Genomic DNA, 23,908 nt, shown 5'->3' with positions numbered 1-23,908 from the left:
AGCTGTCATCAAGGCTAGCGGTGGGCCAACACCATATTGGATTCCAGCATTACCGATGGGGTGTGCCACGAACTTGTGATTCATTTTCAGCCAGGTGTCCGGATACTTTTGATTACATGGTGTACCTTCTCCTGCGTAGGCTGCCGTTAATACCGTAAGACAAACGGCCACATCTGCCAGGAGAGCATGAACAGCTCATGAACGGTGTCGTACTGTGTTCGTGATTTTCCACTACTACGAATGACTTTTGTCGGTGAGTACCGCAACTACCTGTGCAGACGTCTCACTCTTCCAATCTCCGCCACAATAATCTTATCCTAGGATTATGGTGTCGGGAGCCATGGCGTATGGCTTCACGTCATGGCTGGTAGTGACTGACGGAACATTTATGGCTCAGCGGTGCGTCTCGTAGTTCTGCGCCTCATGTGTTACCTGTCTTGTGACAGTATTGTATACCAGTTTTCAACAGGACAATACTAGTCCACACATGGAACGTGGCTCTGTGACATGTCAGCGTGATGCTGAAGTACTCCTGTGGCCGGCAAGAGCCATCCCAGATAGAACATGTGTTTCTAATAATCTCGATCGTCAATCCCATCCCCGTCCCCATATCCACGATATCAAGGCTATTTACAAGACTTGCGGTCTAGCTTGCTTCTGGAGAGAATACAACAATTTTCACAACCTTTCTAACCGAATCAGCGCATATATCCAAGGAGAGGGGTGCAACGCCCTATTGAAAAGTGGGCACATGCTACCAGTTTTTCGTAAATTTGACTCTACATTGTAGTCACTGAAATATCACATACCCTCTCATCACATGAAGTTTCCACCTCCTCCTCTTCTGAGTACTTCACCTTTTTTGTTTTGTTAGGCAGGGTACGTTGGCCTCGACGTCAGTTTAAAAACTTATAAATGCAGTCGTTTTAAAAGTCTGTGTTGAGTAACCGAGCGAATACAACTTACTGTAGTAGCCGAGAAGTCTTGTATAGCCCATACAAGCAATTTAGATCCGAGCGAATACAACTTACTGTAGTAGCCGAGAAATCTTCTATAGTCCATACAGGCAATTTAGTTGGGGCATGAAGAGAAAGCCGAGAATTTGATGAATCTGTTTACTACAAGATAAAGAAACCATTTAAATTTCACACAGATGTTTTGTCAAGCGAGATCGGTATTAATGTGATATTCTCAAACAGTACTGTGTGGATAACGTGAAAATGTCAATAGTAGATTCCGAACTAATCATGAAGAAGTGACTCATGTTCCTTCAGTGTCGATTAGGCACCACTGCGAGTCAGGTATCTCTCCGAGGGATTCACGAATCGCGAAACAAAGGCTTAAGTAAATACCGAGAAAGATATCCACCGAAGTATTGCAATGAAAATAACATGACAGATGTTCCAAACTGAATTTTTGTGTCACCGGATCCGAAATTTCTACCTTATGGTTGACAACGTCAAAGAAATCTAAAGAATTATGATCCAAGCCTAAGTAATTAGTGTTACGCTCTTATGCACGGCCAATAGATTAAACTTCATCGGATGACTCTAATACTAGCTCCATAGAACGGATGATTTCTGTTACTTCAGTACTTGTAAGTGGCATATAACGTTTTAAACAAGGAATTGTAAAATTTTATTTTTTCAAATAAGCTACAAAAAATAATAATTTTCCATTTGTTTATGAACGTTTTTCCTCATATAAATGTACTTTGTAACTGAAATTTCCAACATTTTTTTTATTATCCCTGTTCTATTGAACAGCGAATAAAAAATTGTTATGAAACTTAACAACCTACCAATTCTTTGAGCATCGGTTTTTCGTGTCACGAGATCACGAGTCACGGATTTACCGGTGGTTTAGAAGTGAAGTTCATTAAATGCCGAGTAGATCATATCAAATAAGTTTTACCCGGTAATTGGGGGACTCTGTAGGCTTGCCAAACAACATGACTCCCGGCTCGTGACGGGATTATAATTTTACGACATCTAGTTTAAGTAATAAAGAAGTGGTACAATATGTAGTTGCTGGAAGGCTACAGTAGACGTTAGTTCGAATTTCAGTTCTTCTCCGCTGGCGGTGGAGGGACACAGGCCCGCCCCGCCTCGTTCCCGCTATTCCAGGTGTCCCAACTGTGAGAACGCCGACACTGCCTTCAATGGCCGGAACGAATGCGCGAGAGACGCTGCTGTTAAGTTGGTCACAGAGCTTCTCTTCCTGTCGGGGGTGGTAGATTGTGTCTTGGCATGCAAATGTGATGAAGGACGCTCTCGATGACCCAGTCAAAGCCAGCTCTTAGTAGATGCAACATCGTGACCATCGTCCGCGAGGGGGTTCCCGCCATTACGCACAGACTTGCGTGCTGGTCACATCGGTGGTGGCCATTGATAGCGCAACACAAAACAGCATGGTCAGTAATCTATTTCCGCCTGTTAATCGGTAGTAATCCTGACGGGACGCGATAACAGTTACGCCAACGGGTTGGAGATGGAATCATACCATATTTCCATGAAAGCAATTTCAGCCGCCCCTGAATGGGCTGCTCTCCTGAATTCTCATGACTATTAGCAATTCAGCTATCTCTCGGGTCACACTCACAGGTTGCACGATTCGGAATTATGTCTCTAATTTGTGCTCTTTGATTATTATTGGTCTCTTTCCTTATCAGTCAATCACTGAAACCCAGCTACAAGTGATGGAGCGCGTTCGGCACACCAGAAGACCCACAAGTGATATTTAATATCGCCAGTTCTTAGGGGTACAATAGAAACGGACAGCCAAATTAAATATTCATTCATTCTTCATTCAGCTTCGTAAACCTCCTCCATCAGTCACGGACAGTACTTAATTTCGTGAGTATTTTAATAGCAGTTTAGCCTCGAGTTGAGTGAAACTTAAGTTCAAAAATGGTTCAAATGGCACTATGGGACTTAACATCTGTGGTCATCAGTCCCCTATAACTTATAACTTCCTAAACCTAACTAACCTAATGACATCACACACATCCATGCCCGAGGCTGGATTCGAACCTGCGACCGTAACGGTCGCGCGGTTCCAGACTGTAGCGCCTAGAACCACGTACTAAACAGAAGCGTACAGCCCGACCTCGTCTGTTGACTGACAGAGATTGCCAACAGTTGAAGAGGGTCGTAATGTGTGATAGGCAGACACCTATCAAGACCATCACACAGGAAGCCCAGACTGCATCAGGATCCACTGCAGGTACTATGACAGTTAGGCGGGAGGTAAGAAAAATTTTATTTCATGGTCGAGCGGCTGCTCAGAAGCCATACATCACGCCGGTAAATGCCAAACGAAGCCTCGCTTGGAAAACGTTGTGTGGAGTGACGAATCACCGTGCACAATGTGACGATCCGATGGTACAGTGTGGATATGTCGAATGCCCGGTGGACGCCATCTGCCAAGGTGTTTAAGTCCCAACAGTAAAATTCGGAGGCAGTGGTGTTGTGGAGTGGTCGTGTTTTTCATGGAGGGGGCTTTCACCCCTTGTTGTTTTGCGTGGCACTATCTCAGCACAGGCCTACATTGATGTTTTTAGCACATCCTTGCTTCCCACTGCAGAAAAGAGTAATTCAGGAATGGCGATTATATCTTTCAACACCATCGAGTACCTGTTCATATTGCACGGACTGTGGCGGAGTGGTTACACGACAATAGCATCCCTGTAAAGGACCGCCTTGCACAGTGTCCACACCTTAATCCTACAGAACACCTTTGGGATGTTTTGGAACACTGACTTCGTGCCAGGACTCACTGACTGACACCGATACCTCTGCTCAGTGCAGCACTCCGTGAAGAATAGGCTGCCATTCCCCAAGAAACCTTCCACCACCTGACTGAACGTATGCCTGCGAGAGTATAGGCTGTCATCAAGGCTAAGGGTGGGCTAACACCATACTGAATTCCAGCATTACCGATGGAGGCGACACCAACTTGTTAGTCATTTTCTACCAGGTGTACGGTTACTTTTGATCACATAGTGTATATATTAGAAACAAAGCACTGGCTAAATCAGTATAACATGCAGTCATTTAAATCAAACACCGGCTAAATGAGTGTAGTAAGCAGTCATTAGAATCTAATGTTAAATATACATTATTATATTATATATATATATATATATATATAATATATAATATTAAATACCAGCGTAAATTTGGTGTCTTATCTATCCTCATCGACAGCAGTCGTGTATAATGAAATAATAAGAAACCAGTTGCATAAAATGAATTTAATTTCTTTACCGGGTTAGGGCACTTAGTGCCCTTTTTCAGGTGGTTATACCTATCGTAATATTTGCGAGTGTCAACAATAAAGTGTATACAGCAAAATTCCATGGTCCTAAAAAACATGCAGGAGCAATAAATAATACGATACCGAATCCATTAATACAATAAGAGCTCTTAGAGGCCTAGTTGTAGTTTACAGTGTCTGCCGTGTTCTGTGCACTTTATTGTACGTACGCACTTTATTGTTGACACTCGCAAAGAATGCGAAAGGTATATCCTTCTGAAGAGAGGCACTACATGCCCCTAACAGGTAAAGTTATTAAATTTCTTTTATGTAACTGGTTGCTTATTATTTCATTACCAACGCAAAAATATACACAATGGTTGTCCGAACATCGGTATTATCCAGGTGCTTAAGTACTGAGAAGTTCAAATCGTTCAAATGGCTCTGAGTACCATGGGACTTAACATCTGTGATCATCAGTCCCCAGAACTTAGAACTACTTAAACCTAACTAAGCTAAGGACATCACACACATCCATGCCCGAGGCAGGATTCGAACCTGCGACCGTAGCGGTCACGGGGTACGAGACTGTAGCGCCTAGAACCGCACGGCCACAACGGCCGGCTATTGAGAAATAACTGTACAATAAATGTTAAGAAAAAAGTTGATACGTTGCACCATTTCCGAGTTAGTTAGCATTGAACTTAGCCAATCAGGCCATGGCGCAATCTGATCCAAGTGGCCCGTCAGAGACGGTGTCACCAAACGTGTTCTTCGTTTGGTTTCCTAAAACCGAAAAAGCGAGCGACACAAATATCCGACATGGGACGGTAGTGAGGATCGAACACGAGCCAAAGGCTGAGCAGTCTCGGCGCTGTTATCTACGCTATGAGATAACTGTCACTAATTGCATCTGTCGGACGCGCGGTATTAGCCGATGGGTCTAGTGGCGCTGCAGTCATGGACTGTTCGGTTGGTCCCAGCGGAGGTTCGAGTCCTCCCTCGGGCATGGGTGTGTGTGTTTGTCCTTAGGATAATTTAAGTTAAGTAGTGCGTAAGCTTAGGTAGTGATGACCGTAGCAGTTCAGTCCCATAAGATTTCACACACATCTGAACATTTTTTTGTATCTGTGGGACCGCTTTAATTTGCCTGCAAGGGCCTGGTTCGCTGATTTCAATTCTAGCTAACTCATAAATAGCTCCGCAACGTACTGAACTCTTTTTCTAACAGTTATTTATCAGCACAACGTATCTTGTAATACCTGTACAATTTTTTCAGGATATTTATGACTGACCATCCTGTTATTTTCAACAAGAGTTTCCTTGATGAGGTGAACTGTCACAGTCGTATCAGTTGGTCTTGAGTTCAAATCCCGGTGAATATTAAGACGTCGACAAAACTCTCTGACTGTGAGGGTGCGTGTCTTAGCGATTATTTACGCATAGTCAGTTACTCAAGGTTGAGGGTGAAGGGCTGCGGTACTGAATCACGCGAAGCGGAGCTAAGCAAAGAGGTAATTTCGACCGCATTTGTTCTTTTTCGACGTAAATGATTTTATGACGGTAGTAAACCCATAAATCTGAACCGTCAGAAAGATTTTACGTGTAAATAACCTTTTGGAATATAAAGCATAAAAGAGTTAAGTGCAGACGTGTGAAAAGAGTCTTAGTAACCAAAAAACAGGAAGGATCTGCTAGTTCATGTTTATGGTCAACGTTCAGAAATAAGCGCACCGAATTTCTTGTCGACAACTTGTTTATTAGAGAATAATGTTATAGACACTTGGAGGATAGTGTAGCTAGGAACACATGATGTCTTGTGGTCGCTGTTTCAATCTGGTGCTTATTTTAGAATCACATGAAAGAATGACATCGGCATTTTCTGCCGTTTTTGTTCCCGTGTAATATGAGGTTGTGTTTCTGCAGTATCTGTATATTAAGTGCTGTATAATATACTAAATAAATTCGGAGTTGTGAGTCCTTCACTCAGGATGTTTTAATGTGATTGAAATTCTGCGTATTTTTAAAACTTGTTACATTATGTGTGGTCATTTAAGCCATACTTGGTTGCTCCTGCACCATCTTGTACCTTGAAAAGGGAGAATGTATTCTACCCTGTAAGACGTGATATTTGCAAATGAGCTCAGTTCCTTTCATGTCACCCCATGTTCCCCTATCTTGAAAACTGAAATTTTTGATAGTTGTCAACAACTTGTACAGGAAGTGGACAAAAATGTGGTAACACAGAATCACAATACATTACCCACAACACATAACCCAGTGTAAGAATACCGGTCGCATTCAAAGAAGCTTCAAGTCGTCGCGTAATGGATAACTACAGCTACAAGAAACTCATACACCAGTCTTCCTGGAAAATAGTGGTAGGTTCAGGTAACGATGACGCAGGTGCGTCACGATCAAGTATCCTATTCCCCAAGTACAGCAAAAAGGCTAAATAATACTGAGATATGGTGACTGGTGGCCAGGAAGTACGCGAACATTCATTATCGCCTCACAAAAGCAGTTCTGGACGATGCGAACTGTATGATCAGGGGTTCTCTGGTCAAGCAACTCAGAACCGCCAACAGGGAACGTACATTATATCATGGGATGCACCTGATGATCACATAATCCTCACCAGCAGTGAGACCTCGCACAGCCGTAATGGGACCCATGTAGTACCACGACATGGTTGCCCAAATCATCACCGAACTCCCACCAAGTTTCATTTCTGAGGCGTAAACTTTGCCAGAAGTTGGTGTGAAACAAGACTCATCCTACCAAATGAATTACACCGAGCGAGGTGGCGCAGTGGTTAGCACACTGGACTCGTATTTGGAATGACGACGGTTCAAACCCGCGTCCGGCCAGCCTGATTAAGGTTTTCCGTGATTACCCTAAAATCGCTTCAGGCAAATTCAGGGGTGATTCCCTATCCTTCCCTAATCCGATCTTGTGCTCCGCCTCTAATGACCTCGTTGTCGGTGGGACGTTAAACACTAGTCTTTTCCTCAAAATGACTTACTTCCACTGCTCCACTGTCCTGGTTTTATGACTTCAGCTACACGTTTTCCCCCTTTTTTGCGCTTACTCGGTTAGCGAGTTGACATTCAGTTCTGCAGTGACTGTTGCAATTGTCGTCCTCTTATTTCTTATCACAATCCCCTTCAATGGCCGTCTGTCACGATCACTCAGGAGGTGCTTTCGTCCGCGTTGAGACTTAACACATGATGTTTCTCCGCCTTTCCTGTCTGTGGTATAAATATTCGGTATGTTGCCTCTTGAAGCACCGAGTACTTCGGCTCTTTTGGTTACCGATGCACTCACCCTACGACCATCAACAATTCACTCAGCCGTAATGCACTTACATCTACACAGTACACTGTTCTGATCGTAACTGACATGTTAACGTATTGAGAGCATTTCGTAGGTGCCATTCACGGTCAAATGCAGTAGTGCAACCTGCAGGAATAGCTGAGGTTTTGTTAAAACGTGCATTTCTGGTAGTATTTCCATATTTCTGTCCAAATCCTGTATTCAAAATTGTTTTTAACGTGTAACTGGTTACTGATAACACTTCTTCTTAATTTAATTTCACTTACTGATTATTGGTGTGTACTAGAGCAATAATGTAACACATAGACCATTAAATACGGTATTTACAGGGTTTTCTCGATTGCAGTACTTTTAAATTGAATATTTGTTGTGAGCTAGATGGCCATGTTGTACATCAGAACAATTTTTCAGGTTTCGGAAAGGATCTTTCCAGAGAATTTTTTTGTTATTTACAAAAGAGGACTGCAGTACATATAAAGTAAGTGCTGTCGTTTCAACAGAGAATAAGAAAGGTTTGATGAGCCCCCACGAATCCCTCTCGTGTGCTAACCTCTTCATCTCAGAGTAGCACTTGCAACCTACGTCCTCAGTTATTTTCTGGGTGTATTCCAATCTCTGTATTCCAACCTCTACGGGTTTTGCCCTCTACAGCTCCCTCTAGTACCACGCAAATCATTCCCCCATGTCTTAACAGATGTCCTGTCATCCTCTCCTTTCTCCTTATCAGTATCTTCCACATGTTCCTTTCCTCTCCGATTCGTTACCTTATCAGTCTACTTAATTTTGAACATTCGTTTGGAGCACCACGTTTCAAATGCTCGATCCTCTTCTGTTCCGGTTTTTGATCAGTCCATGTTTCACTACCATACAATGCTGTACTACAAGCCGTACATTTTCAGAAATTTCTTCCTCAAATTAAGGCCGATAGTTGATATTAGTAGACTCCTCTTGGCCGGGAATGCCTTTTTTGCCATAGATAGTCTGCTTTTGATGTAGTCCTTGCTCCGTCCGTCATTGCTTATCTTACTGCCTAGGTACTAGAGTTCCTTAACTTCGTCTGCTTCTTGACCAGCAGTCCTGATGTCAAGTTTCTCGCTGTTCTCATTTATACTAATTCTCATTACCTTCGTCTTCCATCGATTTACTCTCATTCCATACTGTGTACTCATTAGACTGTTCATTCCGTTCAGGAGATCATGTAATTCTTCTTCACTTTCAGTCAGGGTAGCAATGTCATCAGCGAATCGTATCATTGATATCCTTTCACCTTGAACTTTAATTCCACTCCTGAACTTTCCTTTTATTTCCATCATTGCTTCCTCAGTGTACAGATTGAATAGTTGAGGAGAAAGGCTACATCCTTGTCTTACACCCTTTTTAATACGAGCACTTCGTTCTTTGTCATCCACTCTTATTATTCCCTCTTGGCTATAGCTTACCTCTACTTTTTCCAGAATTTCGAACATGTTGCACCATTTTACACTGTCAAATGATTTTTCCAGTTAGATATTTTTCTTTAGTCTTGCTTCCATTATTAACCGCAACGTCAGAATGGCCTCTCTCGTACCAAACTGATCGTCATCTAGCGCATCCTCAGTTTTTTTTCCATTCTTCTGTTTATTATTCTTGTAAGCAACTTGGATGCATGAGCTGTTAAGCTGATTGTGCGACAATTCTCGCACCTCCCAGCTCTTGCCGTCTTCGGAATTGTGTGGATGACGCATTTCCGAAAGTCAGATGTAATGTCGCCAGACTCATACATTCTACACACCAACGTGAATAGTCGTTTTGTTGCCACTTCCCCGAATGATTTTAGGAATTCTGATGGAATGTTATCTAATCTTTCTGCCTTATTTCACCATAAGTCCTCCAAAGCTCTTTTAAATTCTGATTCTAATACTGGATCCCCTATTTCTTCTAAATAGGATCTTATTTCTTCTTCTATCACATCAGACAAGTCTTCCTCCTCCTAGAGACTTTCAATGTATTCTTTCCACCTATCCGCACTCTGCTCTGCATTTAACAGTGGAATTCCTGTAGCACTCTTAATCTTCCAACCCTTGCTTTTCATTTCACCGAAGGATGTTATGACTTTCCTGTATGCTGAGTTTATCCTTCCGACAGTCATTTCTTTTTCGATGTCTTCACATTTTTCCTGCAGCCATTTCGTCTTAGCTTCCCTGCACATCCTATTTATTTCATTCTCAGCAGCTTGAATTACTGTATTCCTGAGTTTCCCGCAACATTTTTGAACTTCCTCCTTTCATCAATCAGCTGAAGTGTTTCTTTTCATACCCATGGTTTATTCGCAGTTACCTACTGTCTACTGAACTATTCCTTATTGCTGTATCTATAGCCTTAGAGATCTTCAACCGTATCTCGTCATTCCTTAGTACTTCCGTATCCCACTTCCTTAATTGTTGATTCTTCCTGCCTACTGTCTTAAACTGTACCCTGCTCTTCATCACTACTATATTGTGATCTCAGTCTGTATCTGCTCCTAGGTACGCCTTACAATCCAGTATCTGATTTCAGAATCTCTGCCTGATCATGATGTAATCTAACTGAAATCTTCCCGTATCACTCAGCCTTTTCCAAGTATACCTCCACCTCTTGTGATTCTGTAAAGAGTATTCGCTATTATTAGCTAAAACTTGTTACAGAACTCAATTAATCTTTCTCCTCACTCATTCCTTGTCCCAAGCTCAAATTCTCCTGTAACCTTTTCTTCTATTCCTTCCCCTTCAACTGCATTCGAGTCCCCCAAGACTATTAGATTTTCATTCCCCTTACCATACTGTATTACCCTTTAAATATCCTCATACACTTTCTCTATCTCTTCATCTTCAGCTTGCGAGATCGGTATGTATACCTGAACTATCGTCGGCGGTGTTGGTTTACTGTCGATTCTAATAAGAACGACCCTGTCAGTGAACTGTTCACAGAAACACACTCTCTCCTATCCGTAACGAATCCTACTCCTGTTATACCATTTTCTACTGCTGGTGATATTACCCTATAATCATCTGACGATAAATCCTTGTCTTCCTTCCATTTCACTTCACAGACCCCTACTATATCTAGATTGAGCTTTTGCATTTTCCTTTTCGGATTTTCTAGTTTCCCTACCACGTTGAAGCTACTGACATTCCACGCCCCGACTCATTGGACGTTATCCTTCCGTTGGTTATTCGATCTTTTTCTCATGGTAACCTCCCCATTGGCAGTCCCCTCCCGAAGATCGGAATGGGGGATTATTCCGGAATCTTTTCCCAATGGGAAGATCATCATGACCCTTCTTCAATTACAGGCGATATGTCCTGTGGTTACACGTTTCGTTTCCTTAATGCAGTGGTTTCAGTTGCCTTCTGCATCCTCTTGCCGTTGATCACCACTGCTGATTCTTCCGCCTTTAGGGGCAGTTTCCCACCCGTCTCTGTCCTCTTTTACAATGCCGTTGGCAGAATGAGGATGACTTCTTATGCCGCAAGTCTTCGGCCGCCAATTCTGATTATTAATCCAAATTATTATTACAGAGGGTCACCGCCTCTCTGAACGAACACGCTGAGCTAACGCGCCGGCTCTTTTTATTCTCATTTTTTTCGTTACTGTTCGTTGCGTTTGTTCCGGGCGGACGTCCGATGACACTAATTCATGTTCATCATTGATCCGTTCACTCAGGTTTTTTATTACAGAGGGCACTCAACCCTCTGCCGGTTTCCAGCACTCGTACAGCTATTCCCCGAAGTGCATTGCCATCGATGGGATAAGGACAGTACAGTGTTTTAAGTAAGCCAATAATCCATTCTCATTATAGACACATTCATTACACTCTCTGGACTGAGGCTGTATAGGATGTCCCTTTTATCTTGCCCACTCTAAATAACTTTGTCCCCAGAAACAAAATAAAACAATACCTATTAGAGTTGTCTAGTTAACAGTGACACATTAATGAATATGAGTGCCTTTACGTAGGTATGATAGCGTTAGATATTTTCTTAGATACACCACTGTACATTTGTATTCCGTAATCCACTTCCGCTTCTCATGATTTGTTCAAAAAACTATGACGGCGTACTATTCACGAACTCATGACACTACTAAAAACATTAAACGAAACAGATCCATTCTCCTGTACTACCTCACAGTTCATGTACCAAGGGAATGTAACTCGTCCAGTTGCTGGAGATGTCAGTAAGCAACTGGAAACACAAGAAAATGTACTACATGTAGCACTATTGTAATTAAGAAAACATTATTGGAACTGATGTTCTGTTAAATTACCTTCTCCGCAGCTGAGTAGCACTTCCTCTTTCTGCTCCTATTTGTTGTACGGCCATTCATTTTAGCTTTTGTTGTTGACTGTCCCGCCCGCCAAGCATTAACAAATTATTTGGTGGTATCCGGTGATGGAAATTTAAGCTTCTGAATCTAGTGGTGCAATAGATTCCTCAGTTGTGGATGTTATAAAAATAAGATTTTATGTAAGAAATGAAGTTACGAGAAAGACATTCATGCTGCCGCCCCCCTCCCGCCCCGATTGCAAAGCAACATCTGGTGTGGTCTTTAAGTGGAGCACACTACATATACAGAGACTGACGAAGGGAGGGCAGTCAGTTTCCAACAACCGAGCTCGTGTGACGTAAGTACTATGTCAACTCGGAAATTAGTGCTATTCAGAAAAAGTTTTGGTTGGAACTTTGGCTACTGAGAGGATTCATGGAACCTATTACGTGTAGTGGCAACAGTTGAATAGGCCCACGCACTGTCTGAAGAACATTAATTTTCATGAAATATCCAGGGAAGTGAATGAGTGTTTACCTTAAATGCGGTACAGACAAAGGAATGGCAATTATCATTTTCATGGAGTTATTCTGTTTCGAACTATCATTACGTGACGGACTTGGAATATTCACTCACAGAAGACTGGTAAATATTCCGTGGTTTTATGGACAGTGTATCCGACAATGTGGATGAATTGCGAGTTTTTGGGCGAGGTAAATTTAATACTAGAGTTGTGCTAGGGGACATGAAAGGATCAGTGCATGAACATACAGTGTGTTCTCACATTAGTCCTCCTGCCTAATTCTGGCTGTGTGGAGAATTGTGACCTGCAGTACAGACAGTTCATTTTACTTGGTTTCCACTCATTTCCTAGCGGAAATAGCCATAGCAAAGTTTTAAACAAAACTTTACACCGTTTAGCTAGCTAGCCTTCTCCCAATTGCAGGAAGAAAGGTGAGTAGTTCCGAGACATGGTCTAGTAGAAACCAACGAGACCTAAATGCAGATGAGAGTAAAGAGCTTGAACATTTTCGCCAGCACTTGTATTCTGTACCACTGGCAAGCGGTAATAAACGTCCTAGAGAAGGACTGATATTCTTTAGGATAGCGCTTCCCGAGAAGGTGTACAGAAATAAGAGTTAGCAACAATAAAGGCTTGTCTCCAGACAAGGCTGAATACCAACATCATGTGTGCTCACACGTGCTGTTTGGAAGATATTTCTGTAATGTTTATCGCTTTTGTCGTAGTAAGAGAATCACTAATTGGCGAAAAGAAATTAGTTAAAATTTAGTTAATCTTTTGTGGAAGTGCTGATCCCCGCAGGCTCAGTGGCTCAGTAGTAAAGTGCAAGAATATAAATCCAAAGGTCTCGAGTAAAATCCTAAGTACGTCCTAGAATTTTTACCTGTCACATATTATTTCTTTCACCTCTGGCAATGTTTATTGATGTGGAAAGTACCTGAAGCGTGGTTCGGACTCTACATTAAACTGTTGATCCTCGTATTAAGTTTCCTCCAACAGGAGCACACCTAGTTAGGCACTGTGATGATCAAACCCATCATCGAATTGATAACAGGTTTTCTTTAACGATGCCTGAGATCCCAGCATGTTAGTTTAGCGCGAACAATTTATTATCTTTGCTACGAGTCAGCAACGGCGCAGATGGCTATTGCGTAACCAACAGTTCCGACTGTATACTGCTGTAATTTTTACTTAGTTAGTTTCATGTTTCGTGTATCATCTGCATGACAGATCATAATGATGTAGAACGAGTCATTTTACGTTCACACCACAAATTAATTTGAATATATGGTTACATACTCAACATATGTAAGTCCTTTTTTTTTACATACACTTCTTATTACTATGTATACAGACATGAGTTAATAATTCTTACAAGTCAGCTTCTACACATTAGAATTATAGAAATTCTCTTAGAGAGTAGAGGGAGTTCTCAAGAAGAAACTTCTTCGGTTTGTTTACAAATTTTACTTGGCTGTCTATGAGACATTTTACATCACTGGTAAGCTACCAAAATCTTTTCTTACGACATTGTGCATCACTTTTTGTGATAAAGACAACCTTAACGCGGAGTAATGAATGTCATTTTTCCTTCTGCTACTATAATTATATAAACCATTGTCCCTTTCAAAGTGCATAGGATTATTTACAACAAAACTGCATGAGGGAATAACTACACAGTGAAGCTGTAGTCACATTGCTCAATTCCTCAAACAAATATGTACAAGATGATCGTGTGTAACTGCCACATATTATTTTTATAGCCCATTTTTGACCAATGAAGACGTTCTTTCTCAAAGAAGACTTTTCCACATGACGTTATTTAATGAAAATATGCTAAATTTGTCGACTCATGGATCTGTATCTTCCCAAGAATTTCACGGATGTTAAGTGCAAGCGTGGCTGAACAAAGTAGTTAACGGATTTCAAAAAGCTCTTTTTCCAGTTTAAATTCTCATCAAAATGGACACCCCGGTTATTGTTTTCTCACTATGTGTTACACTTACCACTAGTGCAGTACTCCTAGGTTAGCAATGAGTAAGTGAAAACTATTGTCAGCCATGTAATGCAGACATACTATGATGGCTCTCGTGCATCACTGATAACATATTACGATTTTTTGATAAAACATCTGAATTGTACTTGTGTTTTGGGTTGCCCTCAAAGTGGGTTCTCTTTATAATAGATTTCTCGTTCTGCTACCTCCACCAACAACCATTTCAGAATGTCCTCCATACTATACAAACCCTGAACTCAGCACCGCCAGATTATCACATCTCTTACCTAAGAACCAACTTGACAGTAAAAATTTAGGTTCTGATGAATATTTAGAAAGTTGCGTGTTAAACTGCACCATTTTTACCTGCAGTTTATGATTTTCTGTAATCGCGAAATAATCTTTGCTATGAAACTTCCTGGCAGATTAAAACTGTGTGCCCGACCGAGACTCGATCTCGGGACCTTTGCCTTTCGCGGGCAAGTGCTCTACTGGCAGAAGTAAAGCTGTGAGGACCAGGCGTGAGTCGTGCTTCGGTAGCTCAGTTGGTAGAGCACTTGTCCGCGAAAGGCAAAGGTCCCGGGTTCGAGTCTCGGTCGGGCACACATTTTTAATCTGCCAGGAAGTTTCATATCAGCGCACACTCCGCTGCAGAGTGAAAATCTCATTCCAGTCTTTGCTATATTCAACAAGAACGTCCAGTTATCAGCATCGAATAGTCGTGACAACTCTTTGCCTTCTCTTTTTGTGGAGTCGCTGTAGAATGTTTATCGTGTTCCGTGAGATGCTCTGTGTCATAGCCAATCAGCGATTTGACTGGTCATCTGGGCCATTTGAGCTAATGTATTTGGAAGCTGGATGTATTCTGGGATCGTAGCACTTCGGAGACGACGACTGCAGTCCTGGTGATTATGGTAAGACCTATTCATTTAAGTTGCATTCGTTTTCCTTAGGTAACTTTTATATCATTCCATCCGTATGATGCTAATATTAGCACAATTATTTTCCAACCAACCTGCGTGCAGAGCTTGCAGTGAAATGAAATGTGGTTTGGTACGCACACGCGTAGCTCTTCAAAGGTAAACGCACCCTTCGTTCTTTGTAACCTTGAACCTGATTACGAGATCGAGGTGTATTTTTTAAATCCGATGCTTTATGCACACAATGGCGTCTTTTTTCCTGCACATTAAACATCTTATTACTTTACTGGACGACGTGTAATTCTAAGCTTTACTAATCTTCGATTCACGTCGTACCGAGAAAACCAGACAATTTATATAACTTGTTTGACCAGTTTTAGTTCAATGTAGTATCTTAGTTCAGTGTTACTGCTACTATTGTTGCTTTTCTTGTGCCATTTATCTGTTCTTGATCGCATGATAAATATATGGTTGTAGTAACGTCCTCTGGTCGACACCTGCTGCCAAGGTCCTCCTATTGTCTTTTCAGTTGTTGATCAGTATATGAAAAAAGAAACAGTTCAATCATATTCGGCTGTGACAGATTTTCCGCTATGTGCAAGAGTAACTGAAAGGTACACAAAGACAAGTCAGGACGTAATGTCCGGAATGCTGACTGCTGTGTCTGACTTTGCAATGTTTATATTTACATAAAGGGGCATCTTGTGTAGTACGTGGTAGTGATACCATACCATGACTGTGGATCATTAACATTTATAAAAAAGAGCATAGCTTCATAGAATAGGGCTTTGTCTATTTACTATCGATAGTAGATCAATTCTTGAAACAGAGCTCACAATATCAACGAAGAACTTCCAGAGTGGCAATATATCCAGACAAAATACTTTTCGCGTATCACAATCAGCTATAGCTTTAAATATTGTCGCCAAGAATGAATTTATTTCTGATTCTTCCACGGCGTACTTCGTGTCGAAATAGTTCACGAGTGAACTGCCGGATGACAGTATCCAACGGGTACACTGTTTCGCAGAGTGAGCATGCTGCCATCGTCAGGTGCACTAACAAACTGAATCAACGCTCCTGATGATGTCAACGTGGTCGTTTGCCGAAATAGAGTGCCAATTGGACAGTGACATCTGTTGTCCACTCGTAAATTATTCCTACATGAATTTATTTATTGAAATATTGTCATAATTGTCTGTAGAGAGCACTGAATAAACGGAAATTCGTTTGGCACTTACTTTCGGTTGACATTGTTTGGCCGCTAGCACAATGGCCGTGAGTCCTGCGGCGTCTTTCTCTTCAGCGTTGGCCCCTTCCTCCAAAAGGACTTTGGCACAGTCCACATGGCCCTTGGCGACAGCGATATGTAGGGCCGGCGAGCCCTCTGCATCCCTCGCTGACATGTTGCAGCCACCTTTGCACAGTTCTAGCAACGCCTGTTACATAAGACACGATGCTCAAGTTTCGGCAATGACAACATCCAGAAGCTTGCTAGTATAATAGCACAGTGTAAAGCAGTACAGCGATATTTCCCGAGAGCATGACCGCTACGGTCGCAGGTTCGAATCCTGCCTTGGGCATGGATGTGTGTGATGTCATTAGGTTAGTTAGGTTTAAGTAGTTCTAAGTTCTAGGGGACTGATGACCTCAGATGTTAATTCCCATAGTGCTCAGAGCCATTTGAACCATTTTTTTGACGTTTCCCGAGAATTAATTTTATAGAAAAAAAAGAACGACACAACACGAAGAAATTATTCGAAGGGTTCGGATGTCAGTAGATTTGATGTATACGTGAAGCTCGCGTCCCACCGGTTTCTGGGCGTCTCCATACACGTCTTCGGCCTATATTCTAATTTACTAGAGTAGTATTGCCTATAGTAATGAGCCCCTCTTTGAACTGAGCCCTGATAACCAGCGAGGTCGCTTCCGACAGCGATGGAATGTCAACATGACCCGTTACCCGTCATACACCCCGACAATCGTAAGTGATGGACCCCGTTGATTGTCATCCACGACACCCTTACAGCAGAGCGGTACGTCGACGACAGTCGATGTCCCATTGTGTTGCCGTTCATGGCAACCATACTAAGCTTACTTTTCACCAATCCAGAGAGACTCTACTACTTGTCTTTATGCTTGTCAAACATTAATTTAGCCTGCAAGGTCACCGGACCCTCCCCGTTTGAGAACGTTTGGAGCATTATGGGCAACGCCCACCAATCGAGACTTTGACGATCTAGCGCGCCAGTTTGACAGATTTTGGCATGATATCCCTCACGAGGACATCCACCAACTCTAGTAGTCATGGCCAAGCAAAATAATTGCTGGCGTAAGAGCCAGAGCTGGATCGAAGGGTTACTGAGTTGCCCAGTTTGTGAATGTCTTTCTGTTTAATAAATCATCCAGCATTTCTGATGTGGTAATCATTTGTTTGCCTGTACATGTACAGCACATTTACCGATTTCCGTCCCAGTCGAGTAATTTCTTTCTGGTGCGTCTTTTTATATATTCTTCTGGCTGAGCCAGATCGCTGGTCGATCAGCAGCGATCGGCTTGTTATCTTTGGCGCGTCCCTGGGCGTGAGCATCTTTGCGTTTTTGGCTGGGGCGCACGAGACGGCGAGAGGCAGTCGGTTTGGGGCCGGTGAGACTGGTGGAGTTGTGGCTCGGGCGTGAGCACATGTGTGATGTCTGTTACGATGGGGCTGTTTGCTAATCGTGAAACTCCTGCAGCGGTTACTGGTTTCCTGGAAGGCATTTCATATAAACTGTGCCAAGCCTTGCAGTGAGAGGGGAGTCCGGTGTTGGTGTTGGCCTAGATGTTTGTACAAATTGAGGTGCCTGTGTGAGAAGCACGGCGTGGGCCTGTTGGTTGCTTCGTCCTTCTGACAGCCACCGCAAGCCGATGTTCGGCCGGAAGCTCTAAAGTTTGTGGTGAGCATAGTGTGAACAAGTGCTCGTAGGATGTGCTCCCAGCCTGACTCTTAGCCTGTGTTATTTGTGGGTGCCGACCCCTTGTCTGTTACTGCTTCCGGGTGTCCTGTAAGATTTCACAGCAAAACTGTGTTTTTGTGGCTTTCTGTGTTTCTGGCTCAGCCTCCGCCTAGAAAGGGGAAAGATTTGTGCCTCAACTTAAACAGGGGGGGGGGGGGGGGGGGGGGCTTCGCTTGGACATCTTTTGGAATTCCTTAATGATCTAATTTAAACACATAAAAAAAATTGTTCTTTCAGAATAAACGCTTGTTTCTTTGGGACACTGCAGTTCAAACAGGGGTGGCGTAATGTTAATGAGTATTTGTTATTCGTCAAATGAAGTGTATTTAATGTCTTGCTGTTTTCTGGGGCACGCAGCTGTGTTATTGACCTCATTTTGAAGTCTTCTGTCGGGTGAATGACTGCTCCCCACTTCAGTGTATTCTTTTGAGTAGTATTGTAAGGTTTTTTGGATATTTGTCAGTAGGGTGTATTGATTCAATTTTGGTTTGCTCTTTCTTTTCAATTACGGTGAATTGTTTAGTTTATCTGGTTATTGGCTTAACTCGCGCTTCACACACTAAATCAGCTGATATTGAAATTGTTTTTCTACTCCTGTTTAATGTCAGACAAATTCAAATGTAACTTCATTTATTTTATTTGAAACAAATGTGTTGGATTGACCGTCATGAATTATGTGCAATCGAAGTAAGGGACCCAGTCCTTCTTTAGTGCTTAACAGTGGCGTGTGGTTCGGGTTGTGAGCCCCGTTCTCGTACCACTGATGTCTTTGTGAATGATAAAAGAATGATAGCTCTAATAATCACTCCCTTACAAGCCTGCCATCTAGAGTTGTATTAGTTCCAGTTCAATCATCCATCAAAGCTTATGTCATGCAGTAGAAACTGGATAACATTTCATTAAGATTTCTAAGTTTCTTCAGTCAGCTAACACCATCACAGCAGAAGCATAACGTTTCTTTTTGGAGGAGGGGGGGGGGGGGGGGGGGGAGAGGCGCTAGATATCAGAATGAGACCAGTGAGTTAAACAGGATCGGACAATAACTAAAGATGAAGGGTTTTGGGAAATAGATGATCAGGAAAGTGATATTCAACAAGAAACTGAACCTGAAATGATAAGATCATACGTTTCAATATGCAGTAGAGGCCGCTTCAACTAGAAATAACGTTACAAACACGCTTTCGAGTACCAAAGTATGGCAAGAACACTTACTGTTATTGATGTGACAACTCATAAGGATGCGAAGGTCGTTAAGCAAGTTAATTTCCTATTCTCAGACAGTGCGATGACTACAGAAAGGCCGGCCCGCAGTACCGCGGCCAGTGCAGACGCGTTAACACCAAAATGTCGAACTCTAATGCAACACCTCAACTGCCATCGAGAACTGATTGTGCCCAGTAAAGCAAAGGATTTGGTCTACGACAGCTCGTGCAGGGTGTGGAGGCCAAGGCGCAGGGACCAGTTTTCGTCCACAGCGCTGGGTGAGTTCCTTCGTTTGTTCGGAAGGTGAGGCCGATAAGTTTTTTCCACCTTTAGAGACGGGCACCCTGAAACTTTCTCAAGTGATTTTAAGGAAACTCTTAGGTAAAAAATTTCATTTTTGCTTTACTAATTTTTTTATATGTTAGGTTCATGGTGATGTGCAAATCATTTCGTTAATGGTCCTAGTTATTGTGATATTCACGTGAAAGCAAGACGGTGCCAGATTAGGAAAAGTGTGCAGTGAAAAACAGAAATCGCTGTGATTTTGCGTCTGGTGCATATTACGTAATATGTTGTTGCGTGTGAAATTTAACTAACACATTGAATTTTTCTTTAGACTGTCATCAATTCCGATAAAACTGATCAGATGTAGCACACTCATTTCAGATAGCGCCGCGCCAGCAATAAAACCAGAGTGAATTATGCACAATATTCCTCATATTTCGTAAACGGTTTCAGATATCTCAATGAGATTTTGGCGAATGATATCACACAAAGAGGGGAGTGTTGTACTATATCGTTAATACATAAAACTTCATTATCTACCGTGTTATTTCAATAACTGCAGACTTTTTCGGTGAAAGAATGTAATTATTAATGGCCAGCGACAGCTGATGAAACGAGAAATGCTATAGGTTTTGGAACATCACATGTGAAGACATTACACGGTTTTTTGTACCGTGTATGGGCTTTTTCGTAAGCTGCTGACTTCACCTTTCCTCAGTTCCTCAATTAATAAGCTTAATAAACACTGTTCCAAAATTCTCTCGCAATTGTGTCTTCACAGTATGTTAATGAGGTGAGAAAGTCTAAACTCCGCAGTGTTTTGGCAAAAGAAGCATGTCAGCCAGAGAAAAGTTAGGTGTTACTTAAAATTGGCTACTCACTTAAAATTCGCTACTCATTACGTTTCTCTGAAATTAACAAATGATTAAGAAGCCAGGTGGAAATAAATCACTCTATTTTCGGCGGAATTCTTTTTAGATACTAACGAAACCAGAGGTGACATTAGATCTTTTCAAATGGTCACGATGCAAGTGTCGGCACGGAGAGGCCCCACTTAATATTTACAAAAAATTTGAGCGTAGGCTGCAGTTTATAAAGGCACTTCCTCTCCACACCTCGGCGTTTCCTTTCCAGTGCTCTGAGTGATACCCCCTCCCTCCCATTGCACAACCGCACTGCTGCTTTCCCCCACGCTTCCGTATCTACTGTGCAACTAGCAGCCATGGCATATATGTTTGGCGGTGAAGATTGAAGTGTATAAACGGAGCGTACTTAGCGTTTCTACAGTCTCGGCACCAGGGTATAAAGTCGGCAGTGCAGTAGACAACTATAGACATAAGAAGAACTCATCGTTCAGTCACAGTACCCGATGAGACGTAGATTGCTGGCGTCCACCCAAGAAAACTAAGGAAATTATTGAATCAAGAAATTGGCGAATATAGTGGTCATAATGCCAACATAAAATTGATATAGATGGTAATAAATAGATCTGAAACAATAACAGCAACAGCAGCTAATGTTATAATATTTGCATACGTGTAGGAGGAGACAAAATCTGAAACCTACATTCCAAATCATTTAGTTCATAGACAGGACGTCATATGTTAGGTCTCTCCGATGGAAGACAGAGGCGCTAGAAGATCAGTAAAACAGCATTCATGGTAATGTTAGGTCTAAAGTTAGATTGCAGACGTTTAATCTAAATCTTGATGTGCGGCAGCTTTCTCATTGCACCTACCTGCATAAGACACGATGAGAATTGCCTCTGTATGCGTTATTGGATAAAATCTACTACAGTTGTTCCAGGATCGGCATACAAGCAAACAATTCACAGCGCTCTATTTTCACAGTGCCTCAACTATTTTAGATGCAATTTTATGCTGAGGTGACACACGACAATCTTGATTTTGATGTTATTACGTTAAGGAATATAGCGTTGTATTTTATTTGTTTTGGTGTCATATCTCGTCTAACTATCCATTTACAGATGGTGCTAAACTCTGCTGACTTCATCGGAAGTATTTCAGACTTCTCTCCACCTTCAGAAAGCAGCCGCATAAAACAACTAAAACTTCGACCTTGTGATTTAGCAGTTGTTAGACTTGCTGTATCGTCAACACGATGTGATCGACATTATTCTGAAGGTCTTTCACGGCTTTAAGTTCATCAGCAGCCGGATGAGCTACTCAGAGGATGGCGAGTTCGACGATTTCGCCAGAAGCTTCGTTCTCTGATGACCAGTTCATGTACGTGACATATTCTATCTCACTAACTTAACAAGAGAAAATCGTCAGTTTTCTTATTCCTTCACACCCAGCCTATATCCATGTACATAAAGTATTCCCGCCACCTCTCTAAACTCTAAAATTATGTAATTAACTAAGTCAAAAAATCTAAATAAACATCCGTTGTCAAAAAATCTAAATGAGCATCCATTGTTACTGTTAACACCCCAATTCCTGTACTTTCTATACTGCTGAAAATGTGTCCCAAAGCTCCAACCTCTCTGTCCTCCTTTGTACATTGTACATAACTGATATGAACCCTCCTATTCACCTCACTGTTTTTTGTAGCCTCAACCCAACACTCCAGAAATATCAATGTTATCTCCATGTTACCAGTTTTCCTATTGGTTTAACTAATGGGTTTGAAGCTAAATCTGTCCAAAGCACAGTCACTAATTATGGGACAAACTACCTGTAACTTCTGCATCCATGAATTTTACCTAACCATTTTCATTTTTCCTTTCCAATTGTCCAATATATTAAAATGTATCGGACTAGCGCTCGACCAGCAACTAATTTGGAAAACTCACAGTAGACTAAAACCATCCGATCAGAAACTTGACCCGTGCTGTCTTCTCCTATGCCAGTGTTGCCTGGATAGTCTCTGCAGCCTAGTTTCACCACTCCCCCAAATCCGTGAGCGCCATGCAATATGTCTTCGTTTTTGCATGTGTTTATCTTCCCCCATACGAATCATTTACTATCTGATCACATTTTCACCTCAACTCACCCACATTGAAAACAATTCTACTTGTCCCACACTTTTCGTAAATTTTAGAATCATCAGTCCTGGGTTGCTTCCAAGCCTGCATGAACATATCCCACCGTCCCTCCACTTACGCACACTCTGCAACCTATCCCAACGCAACTTCCACTGACTTCCCCGCCCAGACAATTACATCCACTCAGCTATTACCTTACCCCACCCATCCCACTCCAAAATAGGATCTCCATTTCCATCTTCCCTCTCCAAACCTACGTATTACCTCTCCTCTTCATACTACTTTCCTGCTCACACATGTAGCTCGTCCTCCCTTTCTGTCTTCACATCATCAACCCCAACACCTGCCTTCCTTTCCATAGTTAAATGTTTCAAATGGCTCTGAGTATTATGGGACAACTTCTGAGGTCATCAGTCCTCTAGAATATAGAACTACTTAAACCTAACAAACCTAAGGACATCACACACATTCATGCCCTAGGCAGGATTCGAACCTGCGACCGTAGCGGTCGCGCAGTTCCAGACTCTAGCACGTAGAACCGCTCGGCCTCTCCGGCCGGCCTTTCCATAGTTACTACACAACGGACGCCTGTTTTATACACAAGCCTTTCACACTGTAGATCGCCCATCCTCTCCAACACCCACCAAAAAAATAAATAAATAAAAACACTTTTCTCCCATGCAGGAACTTTCTAACTTTTTAGTTAAAGAGCGGAAATCATATTACAAAAAACAGCATTACATTAAATAATGTATGTTTTTATAAACACATCAAAAAAAGTTTTGCATCATCTCGGTTCCGACAGTTGCAGAACCTGTACAGAAAATTGAGATGGAGATCAACATAAGCATCATTTATGCCCTTTCTATTGCTCATGAAAACAAAACATTGCACAGCAAGAACTTCACAGGTGGTGGTCAAGGTTGCTGTACACACCGGTATCTCTACTACCCAGTAGCACATCCTCTAGCATTAATGCATGCCTGTATTCGTCGTGGCATACTATCCACAAATTCATCAAGGCACTGTTGGTCCAGATTGTCACACGCCTCAACGGCGATTTGGCGTGCATACCTCAGTCGCTGATGGGTCACATCGTCC

The sequence above is a fragment of the Schistocerca piceifrons genome, chromosome 3 (genome assembly GCF_021461385.2).
Source record: "Schistocerca piceifrons isolate TAMUIC-IGC-003096 chromosome 3, iqSchPice1.1, whole genome shotgun sequence".
NCBI classification, from domain to species: Eukaryota; Metazoa; Arthropoda; class Insecta; order Orthoptera; family Acrididae; genus Schistocerca; species Schistocerca piceifrons.
Note: the sequence above shows the minus strand (reverse complement) of the source record.